General features: G+C 41.4%; 1 long non-coding RNA gene across 1 annotated transcript in view; it reads left to right on the forward strand.

Moving 5' to 3' along the window:
* Nucleotides 1-19,262, forward strand: part of LOC308583653 — a 186,276-nt gene that overhangs the window by 48,346 nt on the left and 118,668 nt on the right. The window lies entirely within an intron of this gene.

Here is a 19,262-nt window from a genome sequence, read left to right on the forward strand (position 1 = left end):
GTGTGTCATGTGCATCAGATGAGGAAAACCCCAACCCTTCTTCATCTACTGGATCAGACAATTGGCAATGTGGAAACACATCAGAGCATACTTAGGAGTGCAACAACGAGAAATTTCAATTTGAAATGCAGACCTCATTGTGTTTCAAGCTGATAATATGTGCACAGCCTAAGTTCATTTCAGATAAAGTAGTCCTTTGCCTATAACAAAAATATACATCTAGCAGACATTAGCTACAAAACTGTATCCTAGCTGCTGCCTTAGCTGAAAGGAGTGCATCAAAACTTTGGAAATAATTCCCCTCCTCTAGCAAAGATACCTCCTGTCAATTTAGAAGGTCCATTTCCAATTCACTTTGGCAGCAAATAGAACAGGAAATGCCAATGGAGCTTATCTTTGCACCCGTAACAATGAACACAATACTGGTTGCAGCCTCTCTGGGTTCCAGCTGTGGTTTTTGGCATCCCTATAGTCAAAACATCTTCCAGAAGAATGCTCTCAGGAATCTAAACTTTATCAAGTCTTGTCACCCTTTGCCTTCAAACGGATGTCTTCCCTTCAACAAAACTAGACAAGCCTTGCAGTTTGGGGCATTAAATTTCGCCATTTTAAATGCCATATTCCTTCTCCTCCACCACCAAATATATTCTTCAAGTCCTTTTATCTTTTACAGAAGCCACCATTGTTCAATGTATGAAAAGAAAACGATCTGAATTTCTCAAGAAGGATTCCAAGCACATCACTAGTAAACAGTGTGTGTCCTCTCAGATGTAGCTCCCTGGATAAAAGGATAAAATGCATTTAATTAATCCATACCCTCAGGTATCTCACCATCTTATAACACTGCATTCTCATACTAAGGTTGTGTATCTGAACATGTTACCTCCCATGATAACATAACAGATATTTCTTTTCCATTTGCAACGTATAATGTTATATACATAATGCAATAGACAGTTCTGTGATGGCTTCTGAAGTGTGTAGTAAACTGACCTTTTCCTTTTTAAAAAATAGAAGAGTTGAACAGAATGTGCAATCTCACAGTGAATCTGGTTATACTTATCACAGAATAGAAACATTCCACATTCCAGTTCATCTGCTGCAGCAAAAACAACAAAGAGGCTTGTGGCATCTTCAAGGCAAACCCATTTATTATGGCATAAGCTTTCCTGGACAGCCCACTTCATCTGATGCATGAAGTGTTGTCATGAGTTTCAGATGTGCATATGCACATGGTTGGGGATGGGCTTGTAAATAGCGTGGTCAGAGTGAAATGGAACGTTTACTGTCTGAAGAAACCAGGGGTGGACAACCTTTTTGAGCCAGCAGGCACACTTGGAAGTTTAAGGAAGCGATGTTGATGCCAATCACAATACGGCTGCCACACGGATATGAAACAGGGCCACAAAAATAGTGCAGGCATGTCCCACCACCACCAATCAATGATAAAAAGGCACCTAACATTTGCAACATGCCCCCTCCCCACAAACAACATACCTGCAGGGTAAAACAGGGATAGATATTCACCAAAGGCAGGCACAGGTGGTACAAAAACGGGGACAACAGAACCACATGTTTCTGCCACTGAAGTCAACATGACGAAGTGATGGATATTTTGCTTTGCTGGAACAGAATTCAGAAGTTAAATTGTTTACAGCATTCAAAGATTAGCAGCATCAGACCCAGATTTGTAGTGGAAGCAGATTTCAAGCTGAACGCTCAGGCTATGGAAAAACAAGGAGAGACCTCGCACACTGGTTTGCTTCTGATCAGCCTGGCAGCCTAGACTCATCTGAAAGTATTTCAAAGCACACATCCTTAATGCGGAAGATTTCTGACACCTACAGGCCAACCTAGCTCACTGCATGGTATAATTCTTCAAAAAGCTGTGGAGCAGTGATGGCCAAACTCGGCCCTCCAGCTGTTTTGGGACTACAATTCCCATCATCCCTGACCACTGGTCCTGTTAGCTAGGGATGATGGGAGTTGTAGTCCCAAAACAGCTGTGGGGGGCGAGTTTAGCCACCACTGCTGTAGAGGGAGAAATCAAACTGGAACAAGCCACAAAACAATTAATTTTAAAAAAGAAGAGTAATTCTTGCAGGTTTTGTGAACAGTTCTGGGTTAACACATGATTGGACCAGCACCAGATCCCCATTGCTACCCAGCTGGATGTAAGAACAGCTCAGAATCCAGCAGATTCCAGCCCACCTCAGGACCTCCCTCACCTCATCCTCAGAAGGGGCTTTCCGCTAGGTTCCACTGGCTAGGATACCAGCAGTGAGCCTTAGAGTCACACATTCAGCAACCAGCAGCAGGTCAACCGAACCAACAGAAGTGAGCAGAGTGATGCATCCACTCAATCCAAACCCTCCATAACCTGGCATGGGGTTGGCTTGCATCTTTACCAAGATACCTCTACGTGGGGCTACCTTTGAAGGTGACCTGGAAACTACAACTAATCCATAATGCGGTACCTAGACTGGTGACTGGGAGTAGCTGCCAAGACTATATAACACCAGTCCTGAAAGTGCTACACTGGCTCCCGGTACATTTCTGAGCACAATTCAAAGTGCTGGTGCTGACCTTTAAAGCCCTAAGTGGCCTTGGTCCAGTATACCTGAAGGAGCTTCTCCACCCCCATTGTTCAGCCCAGACACGGAGATCCAGCGCCGAGGGCCTTCTGGCGGTTCCCTCACTGTGAGAAGTGAGATTTCAGGGAACCAAGCAGAGGGCCTTCTCAGTGGTGGCGACCACCCTGTGGAACGCCCTCCCAGCAGATGTCAAGGAAATAAACAACTATCCAACTTTTAGAAGACATCTGAAACTTCAGGGAAGTTTTTAATGTTTGGTGTTTTCTTGTGCTTTCAATCTTCTGTTGGGAGCCGCCCAGAGTGGTTGGGGGAACCCAGCCAGATGGGCAGGGTATAAATAATAAGTTATTATTGTTAGATTATCACCATCTGTTAAGCCTGGATACCTGACAGTAAAATCAATTCTTAAAGAGAATGAACACCTGTCCTGACCCCTACACAGAAAGACACCTTTTCATCGTTTAAAGACTTATTCACTTTGTAATTACCACTTTTCCACTTATTGTTTTATGTTGTGCATGTCTGTTGTAATTTTTATGCTTAGAAACCACCCAATAAACTTCATTTTTATAGGTGTGACCCAGAGCATGGCACTCAGCATATACCTATGAATCTTGCCTGGGAACAGAATAGAAATGTCTAAAAGAAATATACATTCCTAAGATACTTGTATTTTTGAAGGATTTGGAAGATTAATGTATCAGTTTCCATCAGTGGTATGGAAATAAGGACCTGTCAAAAGTTTTGTCCCTCTTGTACCAGGGGAAACTGTGACCCTTCCAATGTTGTGGGACAACATCTGTAGGACTATCGGTTCTTCATCCCTCTTTTACATAATGCCATTAAACTTACCATCACATTTTCTCCCAAAGTCAACTAATAGCAAACTCTGGAGACCCAGCTGTGTGAAAGATAATTAATTTGGAACTGAAACCCTGGAGCCAAATCAAGAGTTTGCTCATCTCCCTGCAATTCCAACAAACTATAATTGTCCTTGGTTTGTTATAGCAGCCAAAAGGTTTTTAATGAACTCAGAAGAGGCCCACACTTGCTCAACTATACTGAAAGACTTTGGGAAAATAATTTCATGTGATTGCCGCACGAGGCTCGAACTTTTCCCTGTACAAATGCATAACTGATCCTTAAAGCACAGCGCTTTGGTTGCAGATGTTTGGCTTAACAGGAGATTACTTCACCGCTGCTCTCTCCATGCGTTGCCAGCTTTTATGCTTGTCAACACCCCTTCCCACCAACAGAGCACAGATCCTTCTGCCTGCAAAGGCGGAAAAAATAGTGCGACACACAAGTCTACGCTTCTGGCTCCGCCACAAAAAAATAAAGGGAAAAGTCAACATCTATTGGGCTGGAGACACAAGGAGGACACTCCAGGATCAACGCTATAAACCAATGTGGGGATCATGCTCCACTCGCCTTGCCTTGGTAATCTGGCCTGCACTTGGCCACAATTCCCTTCGTGAATTCCTTTTTCCTCCCAGATTATTTTCTTCTCCTCGGACTATAGGTTTTCCAGTTGTATGAAGAGAGATATTCAGTTAGCGGTAGGTGCACTACTAGTATATTTGGCAAATCAACAACTCACTTCAAGAAACTTGGGGAGAATAAAAACATACCAAATGCCAGCCGTAGAACTGCAGTTCTAGTATTTTTTGGCAGATGTACAATATTTCTCTCCAGGAGCAAACTTAGGAAAATGGTTCTGCCTGTTTGCATTAGATGCTTACTGTGCTAGCTCTGACTGGCAGACAGCAAGGGTGAAACAGAAGATTAAGTCAGTATTGGAATCAGAAGCAAGTCCATCTGCTTGCTGTACAAGGATGAGGCAAGATGGGCACAACCCCCCCCCCCAAAAAAAAGTTTTTTTAAAAAATAAAAAAGAACAGAATGTGCCAACACCTGTTTTAAGTATTTTCCATGTCTGATGACATGGGCTCTGGTCTCCAAGGCTTATGCCATAAAGTATTTCTTAGCCTTCCAAGTGACACCAAGCTTTTAATCATTTATTGTTGTGTTGTGTTTAGAAGTACAGCCCTTGGGAATTCCTTCTTGCCTAGGAAGTCAATATGTGAAAGCTTCAGCACAATTCTATATGTGTCTACTTAGAAGTAAGTCCTACTTTCAGTGACACTTACTCCGAGACAAGTGGAGACAGGATTGCAACTTTAAACTATTATGTGTGGCTGTGAGGGCGGAGGAATGCTAGGCCACAGGTCAGTGGTAGTGAACGTGTTTTGCATGCACAAAGCCTCAGGACACTTGTTGCCCCTCATCTATAATCTATAGTTGTTTTCCATGTTAAAACTTACTGAACGCATTCATCTAATTCTAAGAATTCAGCAATTCAGATAATCTTTCAGGCCAACTAATTCTCCATTTGCAATAGCTATTTTGCTAATTGAACTGAGAGCTCCTTTGAGCACATTTAAGTGCTTGAGCGTGTGCATTGTTGTGGGTCAGAGCTGGATGAGAGGGGCCGATGCTGGAAAGCGGGGACTTGGATGCCTAAACTGCACACATGTGGAAGGGAACTGACTAATTGGTCCATCTCTGCCTCTTATCAATCTTTTCAAGCCAAATGTCTCTAATTAACAAACTTTTCTGTACAAATTTTTGTTGTGTTTTATTGCTTATGCTTGCACTCAGGATTCCAAACTATGCACAGCAAAAGGCATTTCACCACAAGCGAAAAGATCGCCACGCTTATTGCACAATGAATTTCTTTTCTGTTATGCCAACGCGTAGAAAATAAGGAGACCCGTTAAGGGGAAAACGTAAAAACACCAGAGAGTACATTCTGTTCATTTGTTCTCCAAACTTCCTCCTTGGTCTTTGTGCAATAATTGATACCAATTATTTTCATAATGTCTTCTAGCCCTGTATGTGCTCAGCAAACCAATTGAGTCAGCAGCAGGAGGGGGGCGGGAATTGGCTATAGGCATGCATCCAGCGACACCTGCCTATTGGCTCTGAAATCAAATATCCTTCTGCATAAAGGGATTCAGCATGGCAGCTTGTTTGTGGCCAGTTTGAGGAGCCACTGAGCTAGATTAGGAAGCTCCAGATTTGGGTTTTCTGACACCCCTTGCCACTGCAGGTCACCAAGAACCCAGGGCTACAACATTTGATTTGTCAGCTTTTGGCTCCTTTGAAGACTAGCAGCAGGAGAGGGAGGAATCCCTCAAGTTACCACTGCTATACTGTAATGCCACCCTCCCGCCAACAGAGCCTACGGTGGCCGTGGGAGGACAGATGCACACCTTGCTGTCTCATATGCATCCACATGTGAAATGGTGTGCCAGTACACCACAGCAATGGTGGTGAAGGGAGGTCAGGTATATAAGTTATACCCTGAACAGACTTGGACCAAACAACCCTTCAAATAGAAACAAGGCATATGGTGACCTAAGTCAAACAAGGCCTAGTGAATAAAAGTGTTCCTAGCCACTGCTGAGACACAACATCACTGATGCAGAAGTAGGTCCAGGGAAAGGCTGTGGCTCTGTGAAGGGGTGTCTTTGCTCTCGGCATTTCTCCTGCAGCTGGTGCAGTGAGAAAACCATGTTGACTGTCGACTTCTGAGCTCTAAAGCCACATTGTGATAGACCCTGTCAGCAAGTGACTGTAAACTTCTGAGAACTACACTAGCAAAGGCTTTTTCCACCACAGTATTCAGTAGGGAGATTCCACGGTAGTTGTTACAGTTATGGCAGTCACCTTTGTTATTGTATAGGGTCACAATGCTTGAGTTTATAGGAAAAGGTATATTGTACTTTTGATTTGATTTTTGTTCTTTAAATTCTAAATGTAAGAGAACCATAACCTATCACCGTGTGCTAGATGGCACCATCAGCAGAGAAGGTTTATATGCAGGTAAGTATGGTTAAGGGACACGGGTGGCGCTGTGGGTTAAACCACAGAGCCTAGGACTTGCCGATCAGAAGGTCGGCGGTTCAAATCCCCGCGACGGGGTGAGCTCCCGTTGCTCAGTCCCTGCTCCTGCCAACCTAGCAGTTTGAAAGCACATCAAGGTGCAAGTAGATAAATAGGTACCGCTCCGGCGGGAAGGTAAACGGCATTTCCGTGCGCTACTCTGGTTCGCTGGAAGTGGCTTAGTCATGTTGGGCACATGACCCGGAAGCTGTACGCCGGCTCCCTCGGCCAATAAAGTGAGATGAGTGCTGCAACCCCAGAATCGACCACGACTGGACCTAATGGTCAGGGGTCCCCTTACCTTAAGTATGGTTTGGTGGGGGGGTTTCCCCCAGAACTGTTGTTTAAATAATTAAGCAAACAATGTTTTTTCTCCCAGAAATGTGGTGTGAATAATTAAGCAAATAATGTTTTTAACTTTTCTTCATGATTTGTTTAGAAGTGTTGGGCTCTAAAAATGAATCAGCTAGGCCATCAAAAGCTTAGAATCGTTTTGGGAATTGAAGCAGATGTTCAACCTGACATTTAACCAAGAAAATGGAGGGCAGCTGAGATCCAGTGTGAGATCCACCATAGTTGTACATGAGTCTTCTATGAGGAGTTACTAAGAATCATAGAATTGATCAAAAGATGTCAGATTGTTTAAATAAATATGTTACATTTTAACAGATTCCTCAATAAATGCCAGAGCACAGGGCTTTGGAAATAAATATAACATGAAACATTTGTTTTAAAGGGATGAAATTAAACTTATTTCTCCGAGCCCCACCTTGGGGGTTATAGATGCCATGCCTTTCATTTACAAGGCTCCAGAAGCATTCGATTATAGCAGATTCTGTCGTGTATTTTCCGCCCAGCCATGGGCAAATCGCTTAATAAAGCCTTTATTGCAGCTCCATCATCTCTTCACCTACAAAATGGAAATAATACCCTCGGCAATGAGCTTGCAGGAGGAATTTGAGATCCCTCTCTCCCACCTGGCAAAAGGACATGTATGGGCCCCGTATCTCTGGGATGACTCATAAGACTATAAAATGATTCAGAATGACTCATGAATATTTTCAATACCTACAAGCAAATTGATACTATCTTAGGATGCAAGTGCTGGTGGCATAAAACTGTCACGGCACATTTGCAATAGCCGGATTACCCCTCCCCAAATGCTGGATTATCGCACGCCGCAGATGAACTCCTAAAGAGCAATTGTGTGCGTGAACTTTTAAACCTACAGGTACAGCTTCTATCCAGCATGCATGCAAGCTGTATCATATCACACAGTACTATCAAGAGCCAAAACAGAGCTGATATCATCTAACCAGACAGAACCCTTGAAATGGAAATTGGAGACAGGCTATATGGATCCAAGTGTTTCTACAATGAGGCCTTTAGCCAACATGGTTTTCTGACCTTGAAAGTGCCTATTAGACACATGCATGCAACAACTAACCAGAAACACATGGAAGTTCTTTATTAGAACCTGCCACAGAAGCATTACCAGACTCTAAATCCATGCCTACATTAGCAACACTAATAACAGCAGTAGTGGGAATATTAGTGGAATAAAGCCAATTTTTTAAATGTAATTCAGATGCTGGCTAAGTTCTTATCAAAGTTCACTGCTTTCAAGGGAGTTAAATAACAGCTATGTTTGGGCTAAAGAGAGTAGCTCTGTATTATTAATGATATATGGGAGACCTAATCCTAAATTTGCAGCTGCCCAGGATTAACCTGACAATCCAAAAAGAACTTTTCCCTGGATATTTAGGCTCTTTGCTTATGAATGATGCATGCAGAGATTTCTTAGGATTTGCAGTAAGTACAGACACCTTCCGCGCAAGGCATTTCCCAATTCACCAAGGCTTCAGCTGCACTCGGCTTTGTCTGGACAATTCAGATGGTGCCATTGCAGATTTAGGGCGAGAAAAATGGTAGTGTTGAGGTGAGGAAAGTGTTCCCACAAGTCATACAACAACATGGATGTCTGGGGTGTGGGGAATGTGAGCATTGTTGCTCACAGAATCTTTACATTCCAGACGGGTATCTGCTGTAAGGTGGGTGTTCCTCACACATGCAACCCTAATATAGAACTACCATGCATGTAAATCCCTTTCAGACGATTCTCCCAAATGCATTGGTGGAGAAAGGCCCAGAGCTCAGAATATCCAAGGCAAGTTTAAAAGCTCAGATCCTGAAGTCCCAAAGTCAAGAGGACATAGAACTGTGCAATGGCTGCAATCTAGCTGAGTACAAGCAGGTGGGACTCAATCGATAACAATGGAGAGACAATGATTTATGGTCCCACAGACAGCATGTAAACTGTTTTTTTTCCACAGAGAATTCCAGATCGCAGCTAATGTTACAACATTTTTTCCAGCCAAGGTGTCAGTCAGAGACTTTTATGCCAGGATGCATATCACTTCGAGTTTTAATAATGGAAAAGAATGAACAGTACTATACAGTTCACTGTTTCTTTTTAGCATTTTAAAAAAAATAAAAGTAAAATACCAATGGTGCTGCACTTGTCTATAACATAAATCAAGTAAGTGAAATGAACTGGGCACAGATTCTTTGTGAGAGTATTCTGCAAAGCACTCTGAATACGAAATAATGGCTCTTTAGCATATTAACCAGGCGGGTACAGCATTTGTTTTCACTTCATTAGAGTCCCTCCCCCTTTCTCTCTCTTGGCCTCATGAAAAATTGTGAACAATCAACTTACTGCTGCCAATGTCTGGGACCCATTAAGGAGCAGTAGTTCCGTTTCATAACTCCGTAGCCAGTTAGACTTAGAATAAAAGTATACAGCTGACCACAAAAATTAGCTTTGTACTCATAAAATCTAACCAAAAAATGTTGATGGGGGAAAATATGCGACTGAAAACTTTTTATGCAGAAATGGTTTTGTTTAGCGCCTCATCACAGCCAGCCTTTGTAAGAGCACTTCGGATTTATATGGTGCCTTCGGTGGCAAAGGATCTCAAAGCACTAGCCAGGCAGGAGTCTGTGCACAAGTGAATTACGGGCTGACTTCCAAGGGAAGAAGACAACACACAGGGGAGAAAATGTAACATGCTGGTCCTCACCTTACAGGGCTTTAGCCAGTGAGTGCAATCAAGAGTTGTGACTGGCAAGGCACCTTCCTGACCAGCATCAGCCAGAGCTGCCTTTCTTCCTGCTTCTGTCACACTGCCGCCCAGGCATTGCAGATAATGGTGTGTGAACATTGCATGAGTTGAGTGAGTTTATGTCCTTCAGCAGCAGTAGCCCTTGTGCACAGGGCCGGATTTAGGTTTGAGGAGGCCCTAAGCTACTGAAGGTAATGGGGCCCTTTATATGCGATATTTTAGGGAGCAGGCTAGCAGGCGGGGCCCATTACTTACATCATAGGAGCCTACACAACGCAAAACACTGTTGCTGTATGTAGGCTTTATTTTATTGGTTATATTTTGGAAATGTACATCCAGGTTTTTTTTCTTAGATTTTTTCCTTAGATATTAGGGGCCCTAATATAGTTTGTTTAGCTCATACGTAAATCCGCCACTGGCTGCCCACCATTTTCTCTTAGTGCACATCCAGCACAAGGTCCAAAAAACCCAAGAAGCCCCGGTAGGCATACACATTAAGCAACAGCAGTTATGATGACAATAAATGCTTCTGTGCAGCTTTTTGATATATATTCATTTTGTTTCCAAGGAACAGCACAGCACACAGCTGACCTATTAGCTTTTTTGAAGAGATATAAAAAGTGTACATTCAGTTTATGATGGCATCAAAAAGTTCTGATAATTTTTATAGCTCTTTATATTTACAAAATATTCTTTCTGGGCTGAACAAGAGAGTTTATTTGTCTAATTAATAATAGCCTGTTTTGAATGTGGTCCTTCCCAGCATCATGTCTTGGGTCTAAGGCTAAAATCTTAATCCCGTTTACCTGGATGCAAACCCGATTCCATTCAATAGGATTTACTTTTGAGTGGACATGGTTTGGATTCTGCTGTAAGTCAATGGAATTTACTTCTAGGGTTGTATCTACCTCCCTTCCATCCTAATTTTTAAAGCAATTACACAGTGTTTACTTATGTGTCACTGTCAATATTGACAGGAAACTAATACTGAATATACATATACACACACACACACACACACACACACACACACACACATATACATATATATCTGCAGTGACTGATTTTGACAATAAACCTCTGTGTGTGTGTGTGTGTGTTTTACATTTCTACTGTTGGCAAGCTTTTTAACTTTTATTTTGGCTTGGTCTGATAGCAGCTGGATTCCAGAATTCTGGCAGGCAACAGGTTTCCTATTCCAGCATGGTGTAGTCTTAGTGTGTTCGACTAGGACAGGGGTCAGCAACCTAAGGCCCATGGGCCACAAGCGGCCCATGGGGGTCGTTTAACCAGCCCATGAGCTGCCCCCGAACCAAGCCGCCTGCTCGGCAAGTCCCCACACGCTGCACTAAACCGGCACAGCACGGCGCAGGGACTCACTTCCATGGCGCCGGAAATCGCGTCTGCACAGACACTGATGCCGGAAATCGTGGGCGTGGGCGATCCGGCCCACGGAGGGATCTCCACTGGAGTGAACTGGCCCAGGCGGGGTAAACCTTGCTGACCCCTGGACTAGGACCTGGAAAAGAGCCTCTCAGCCTAACCTATGTCACCAGGGTTGTTGTGAGGATAACACAAGGGGGACATGAACCATGTACACCACCTTGAGCTTCTTGGATGGAAGGTAGAATATAAATGTAATTAATAAATTCCTGCACTTGTGAGAAGCAACCATCAGAATATGATTCACTGGATACAATCAGTCAGTTTAAAAAAAGAAGTTCGGCAACTGAACCATACCTCTTGGTTAGCACAACAAAAACATTCTCCTGAGTCTTCCCCTCAGCAATAATTTGGTATTTTCTAGACATAAAACCCAACGAGCAATATTCTGGTTTTAAGGAGAAAATCCCAGGGAGGAGGAAGATGAATTAAAGTAGTTTCTGTATTATGGAGCCAATTCTGAATATTTGTGGGATGAGAACCATTGGTAGATAAAATGAAAAGTAAACTGGGGTCAGGAAATCTTTCTTGGCAATCAGCAAGGAGTCAGGGGCAGGAATGTATGAAAGCCACTGAAATTCCATTGCTAATTCCACATTTTCCAGAACCAAACAACAGATTTCTGTGGAAAATCCTTTGTCCGAATCAAAATTTGGTCAGTTCATTATGGGATTCTATTCTTTATTGCTTTCTGTATTAGTTGGATCACTAATTAATGGACTTAAAAGATTTTTTGCCTGTAAACAGCATGCCTCCCAAAATGGTTTGCAAACTATATATCAACATATACACATTAAAAACCCTTTTAAGCACTCATTTAAAACATCCATTTCTTTAAAAACACTATTAAACTCCAGCATAAATACAATAATAGCAACCAATTTATATTGTGGACCCAGAACACAGTACTGTTTCTATAGCCCAAGTATGGTTAGCCACCAACATCCTTGATAAAAACACAGGTATTTGAGGCCTTTTAAAAGTAATGAAGGCTGGGGTTCTTGCCTGGTCTCAGAACTGAGTTCTACAGCTGTGAGGTCACTGCCCAAACAACTCTGTTCCATTCCAAGAATTTATAAGATTTCCATTAGGCATGGATCCTATGGTGCCTCAAGCAAAATGTGTTCTGTGTTTCAAACATTTGTAAGGTTTCCCTTTTATGTGCTCTCTTGTGCACCATAATAATAATAAATAAAAGGCAAATGTCATACATTTACTATACTTGTAGAACCATTCCAAGTCTGTTTTCTCAGAAGTAAATCCCGCTGATCTCAACAAAATTTACTCCCAGGTGTGAATAGACTTGCAGCTGTAAAGCTGTCTGAACACACCATTTTTGTGCATTTTCAAAATTGCACTTCATCATGGGAGTTGAAGCAGCATGAAGGCACCAGTGAAATAAAAAGTAAATATTTATTTCACTGGTGCGTTCATGCTGCTTCAACTACCATGATGCAATGCGAAAGAGTGAGAAAAGGTATTGGATAAGGAATGGGCACAATTACAGGAGTTTTGGTGCAAAAGTTAAAATATTGTGGGAGTAACTTTGTTACAGCAATGGTGGTGGAAAAAATTCCTGGATAGACATGAATCAAAGGTAGTTTTTGGTAAAGCTGCCTGTAAGTTCAGCACAATATTCTAGTCTGACAAATTTCAGTTTGAAATATCCTGTTACTAACAGCAATAACCACATCTACTGCAGCAGTAGCCCTGGTCAGCTATGGTTAAAAATATAACGCAAAGAACTTCACAGTTTGATCTATATTGCTTGAGGACAACGTCAGAAAGAATTACTATGGGTATTCAGTTAATCAGCTGTGTACACAAGCTTCATTCCTGTTTGCAATTTCACCATTAATTGAAGTTCAGTTTTGACTTCGCTTACCTCAGGTAGAGCTGCACTGCCACTGTGTGGCAAGCTTGTTTGCAAACCTAGCAGTGGTTTCTGAGGCACAGCAAACTGGATATATAAATGTGAAGGTCAAGTGGGGAGGGAACTGGGGGGGGGGGAATTCCAACCCCTTCCCACCTCTGTTCCTACATTGTTATGTCACAAGGTCATAAAGACTGAATTCAGGAAATCATTTTTAGTGACTTAAATGAAACTTATGCAATGTCTTTTAACGTGCAGCCATTCAAACACCAGTTACAGTCTGAACGCTTTTTCCAAAAACATGGTAATCCCCGTGTGTTGTTGTTGGTGGTGTGTGTGTGTGTGTGTGTGTGTGTGTGTGTTTTGGGTGGGGTGGGGGAGTTTGAAACAACATGTATAGTTGACCTAAGATTCAGTGCTCTAGCAGATATATTCACAGGATGGAACTTGCAAGGTTTCCCATCATACCAACATGTCAGATCCCGAGGAAGTGGAACTTTGCTCACATAATGTGATTTTCCTGGCCTGCTTGCAGAACGTCCCAGGTTCAATCCCCAGCATTTCCAGGTAGGGCTGGGAGACAACTTCGTTGGAAATCCTGTGAAGCCACTGCCAGTATGGATTACCCTGAGCTAGCTGGACTAATGGTCTGGCTCACTACAGTGGTACCTCAGGTTACAGACACTTCAGGTTACAGACTCCGCTAATCCAGAAATAGTACCTCGGGTTAAGAACTTTGCTTCAGGATGAGAACAGAAATCACACAGCGGCCGCGCAGCAGCAACGGGAGGCCCCATTAGCTAAAGTGGTATCTCAGTTTAAGAACAGTTCCAGGTTAACGGACCCAAGAGCTTCCTGTGTTCCCCTGAGCCCACCCACACCTCAAAAGCTGTTCCCTCTGGAAAAAAAATCCTGCACAAGTGTTTCGGTTTAGCTTCCCAACATGTCTCTGAACATATGTTTGGGTGTGCGAAGTTCAGTGGAAATTATGTAGGAGTGCTCTTTCTATACGTAAGCCAGTAACATTACGCTTATTGAATAAACTTACTACCAGAAGTAAAAAAAAAAAAAAGGTCAAGAAATGTTTCATTCACTACCACTTTTTAACATTGGAATGACACTGGCACCACCTTGAGGTAGACGTTAACAGTATACAGTGTTGAAATTTTGCAACAGTTATTCCTCTTTTTAAGAAAATAAAATATTTTAGCAATCATATAACTAAATAACAGACAGTGTTGACACTGTTATTCACAAATTCAGGCAATTACTTCTTCATACCAGCCTCTGAATGGGATCATACATAGATAAATATGTATAGCTGGGCTAGGATATTGTTGTTATTGATATGAAAATGATGATACAAGAAAGTAACACATTATTTATGTGGAAATTGTTCAGTTTGGTTGTATACAGTGTGTGTGTGTGTGTGTGTGTGTGTGTGTGTGTGTGTGTGTGTCTTATGTTTGGAATCTATTATCTTTTCATGTTGAAGCCGCCTTGAGCATGGTTTTAAGCTATGGCAAGGTGGTGTACCAATAAAATCTCAAACTATTTCCTAGCCATTACTTTCCATTGAAGAAACATCAACCAATATCCCAGGCCACTAATAAGCAAGCCTGTTAGCAACGAAAGGCATACAACTTACAAGCATACACACTATTAGTGCAGCTAGATTATCAAAGCCAGCTTTCCTACCAAAATGAGGGGGGAAATGGCACCAAAAATATAAAAACGCTTGACACATTTCGTTCAGAGGAGCTAGACTGATAGCAAACCTTCGAAGCATTAATGAACAGAGGAATTATTATATTTTATCTGGAAGGGGTTGAGGGAGGAAGAACTCCACATATCAAGATCCACATTTCAATTTTTTCAAACTCATTGAAAGCTTTTAGACAAATGCATCCTGCTCCATCTAGCATTATGGGCTGGCCCTCACTTAACTACTTTGGAGAAAACATAGCACAAATCATAAAAACCCAGTGCTTAGTTACAGTAAGTCCTATAAAAACCTTCCTCTACTAGTTCTGAACTAAATCAATTTAGGATTGAGGGGGCTGAGGTTCATAGTAGTGGTAGACATTATGTGACGTTTGTCCATTCCAGGCTGATTGCTACCAAAAATATGAGAGACTCTGCCCACTATTCTGGGCTTCTCAATTAAACAGCCTCCTCATATGTTTCTGAAGTGCCACCTTTTTTTGGCAGAAAAAGCTGGAGGGTAGTCAGGTGGGTTATTCTGCACTGTGGTCTTAAGTCACTATCGCACACACCAGTGTGAATACTCAAGATGGAAGCTAGTTCTAGACCACATGCAAATTACAAATGTCACACAGAGGTCACGGTGCACTTTTTTAAGGTCAGCAATAGTTAACGAGCTGTACATACATTGGCAATTTTCAGAAAGTGTCGTCTTTGAGACTATGCAATGTAAAAATTGAGGTTGAGTTTCTTTTAAAATTCAGTTTCATGAACTACAAACTTGTAGCTGTCATGAATTGAATTGATTTTCTCAGCAGAGGCAGGTATCATTCATTAGACCCTTAAATTATTTGATTCAACAGCAAATAATCTTTTTCTTCATTGCAAGTTATAGCCATGAGTGGAAATAAATCCAGGACACTTAAACAAAAATTAAGAACAGATATGCTTGCATCAATTCTTTCAAATCTACTTAAGCAACATGATGTATTTTTAATTCAGTTGAAATATTAGTATGTTCAAGGGCTATTATTATTAATATTAAATTTATTTATCCCTTACCTATTCCTTGACAGGAACTCAATGCAGCTTACAGATAACAGCTGTCGGGAATCATGTTTTCAGATGTGTTAGTGTTGCAGATTTAACTGCTTTAAATAAAGTTCTCTTTTTTTAAAATAAATTTTTATTGGTTTTTCACAATTTTTATAAACACAAACATAACACAATACAAAACAAACGAACACATAAACAAACATGTATAATTTCAGATCCTTTTTTCATAAACCTTGCTTCCCCGACTTCCCCATACCTCCCCTTTCTGCAATCCCAATTCCCAAATTTGTTTCCACAAATCCTACCCCTTGGTTTTATCGAATTTTCCCTTATTCTATTCTTTTACTTAACCTTTTACAGCTGTAGTCCCCTTTTGTCTAAAACGTCAGCATTTTAACATTCATTAATTTTACAATGTTTCTTAAGATAAATTCTAAATTTCTTCCAATCTTCATCCACTGTCTCTTTCCCCTGGTCACGGATTCTGCCAGTCATTTCAGCCAGTCCCATGTAGTCTATCACCTTCATCTGCCATTCTTCCAGAGTGGGTAGATCTTGTGTCTTCCAATACTTTGCGATGAGTATTCTTGCTGCTGTTGTAGCGTACATAAAAAAAGTTCTGCCTTTCTTTGGCACCAATTGGCCGACAATGCCCAAGAGAAAGGCCTCTGGTTTCTTAGGGAAAGTACATTTAAGTACCTTTTTCATTTCATTATATATCATTTCCCAGAAAGCCTTAATCTTCGGGCACGTCCACCAAAGGTGATAAAAAGTACCTTCAGTTTCTTTACATTTCCAACACTTATTATCAGGCAAATGGTAGATTTTTGCTAGCTTGACTGGGGTCATGTACCACCTATAGATCATTTTCATAATATTTTCCTTTAAGGCATTACATGCCGTGAATTTAATACCGGTGGTCCACAACTGTTCCCAGTCAGCAAACATAATGTTATGACCTATGTCCTGTGCCCACTTAATCATAGCTGATTTTACTGTTTCATCTTGTGTGTTCCATTTCAACAGCAAGTTATACATTCTTGACAAATTCTTAGCATTAGGTTCTAGCAGCTCCGTTTCTAATTTTGATTTTTCCACCTGGAAGCCAATTTTCCTGTCCTGCTTGTAAACTTCCATTATTTGATGATAATAATGGAGCCAGTCTCGTACTTTATCTTTCAATTTCTCAAAACTCTGTAGTTTCAGTTTATCTCCCTCCTGTTCCAAAATTTCCCAATATTTTGGCCATTTGGCCTCCATATTAAGCTTTTTCACGGCTTTTGCCTCCATTGGCGACAACCACCTTGGGGTTTTGTTTTCCAACAGATCTTTGTATCTAATCCAAACATTATATAATGCTTTCCTGACAATATGGTTTTTAAAAGCTTTGTGAGCTTTAACCTTGTCATACCATAGATATGCATGCCATCCAAATACATTGTTAAAACCTTCCAATTCCAAAATATCTGTATTCTCGAGGAGCAGCCAATCTTTCATCCAGAAGAAAGCTGCTGATTCATAGTAAAGTTTAAGGTCCGGCAGGGCAAATCCCCCTCTTTCCTTTGCATCCGTTAAAATTTTGAATTTTATTCTGGGTTTTTTGCCCTGCCAGACAAATTTCGAAATGTCTTTCTGCCACCTCTTGAAACAGTCTATCTTGTCAATGATCTGCAATGCTTGAAATAAAAATAACATTCTAGGCAATACATTCATCTTAATAACAGCAATTCGGCCTAACAAGGAAAGCTTCAAATTTGACCATATTTCTAAGTCCTTTTTGACTTCTGCCCAGCATTTCTCATAATTGTCTTTAAATAAATTCACATTCTTGGATGCCATGTTAATCCCCAAGTATTTCACCTTCTTAACCACAGTCATAAATAAAGTTCTCTCACTGAAGTGATCTATTGCTTTTTCCCTTCCCCAACAAAATGGATTAATATTTTCTGCCATTTTTTGCTATTCATTTCTGAGGAGCTGTAAAGGCACACTCCAAAAATAAAACTATTTTTTTTATGAAGGACATTTGTCATATAGATCTTCAGATGTGCCCACTTATTTAAGTCATTTTCTTTTGCTTTCCACATGAATTTATTAGGATTGTATTCTAAGATCTCTTTCCATTTTTGTGTGATCCTAGATATTTAACCGGCTGTCTCTCCAAGCAATATGTACTGTCTTCTTTGGTAGGTTTGTCTTTATCAGGGGTTGTCAACCTGGTCTCTACCGCCCACTAGTGGGTGGGTGGTTGAGGGTTCTACAGTTGAATCCTCCTTCCATCGAACACTGGTGGGCGGTACGGAAATTTTACCATCAATAAAGATTCATTTGTGGGTGATAGGTATAAAAAGGTTAACTATATTATAGCCAATTCATTTGGGTTTTGTATCCAGAAAATTTGTATCTATTAAACTTCTACCCAGAGCCAACCAAAAGGTTAAGAGTTTCCCCCAAAAAAAATTCAGGATTGGGTATACATAATCTAACATCACCAGCGCACAAAACAATTTTTAATATTTCCCTGCATGTTTTGACCTTGTTAATTGGCAGCTACCCAGCCACAACAGCCTCCTGCCTACCCTACTCCCCTTAAAAATAATAATGACCAGTTTTTTAAGAGTTTGCTGCTCTTTCAGGGCCCCCAAAAACCCAAACACATACACTGAAATAAAGTGTGAGAAGTGTGTTTTTTTTAGGTCTGCCTGCACATTCCTGTTGCATAAGGGACTCTGCAACATAGAGGGGCAGAGCCTTGGAACACACCTGAGCCCAGCAGCTGGAGGAGCCCAGCCAGCCTTTACCGGTTTATTGTATTGATCTTGTAACTCTCACTATAACACTTTTCCAGATGTAATTAAAGAGCATCACAGTGTTTTAAGACCATAATACTAGTCGTTAGGAAGATGATTCACAAACATAGTAGCGATCAGATTTCTTTTTAAGGAAATTCTTCTTAAGAAGAAGAATTCTAAGAGACAGTGCAATGGAGTGCTAGGTAGGGGGAGGAAGAACAGAAGCACTTTTCCGGGTGAGCAGCAGAGGATCATTGCTGGGAAGACAGGGAATTTGTCGCATCAGATCAATGGTCCATCCAAGCACACTTGAGTAGCAGCAGCTGCCTAGGCTTCCCAGGCCCTTCTCAAAGGCTGTACCAGAGCGTGGCCGAGGGTGGATCCCCAGCCCTTCTCCATGCAAAGCAGCGCTGGATTTACGTATCAGCTAAACAAGCTATAGCTTAGGGCCCCCCAAAAAAATTAAAGAGGAAAAAACCGGATGTACATTCCCAAAATATAAGATAAAAACCAAATAAAATAAAACCTACGTGCAGCAAGTGTTTTGTGTTGTGTAGGCTCCTATTTGATATGTGCAAATGGCTTTAGATACCTATTAGGTCCATATAGCATATATTCAACAGAAAAAACAGCGACAATTTGTTGTTGACAAAGGACAGCTGGACATATAAAGGGCCCCATCACCTTCAGTAGCTTAGGGCCTCATCAAGCCTAAATCCGGCCCTGA

The sequence above is a fragment of the Podarcis bocagei genome, assembly GCF_964188305.1.
Source record: "Podarcis bocagei genome assembly, chromosome: 3".
NCBI lineage: Eukaryota > Metazoa > Chordata > Lepidosauria > Squamata > Lacertidae > Podarcis > Podarcis bocagei.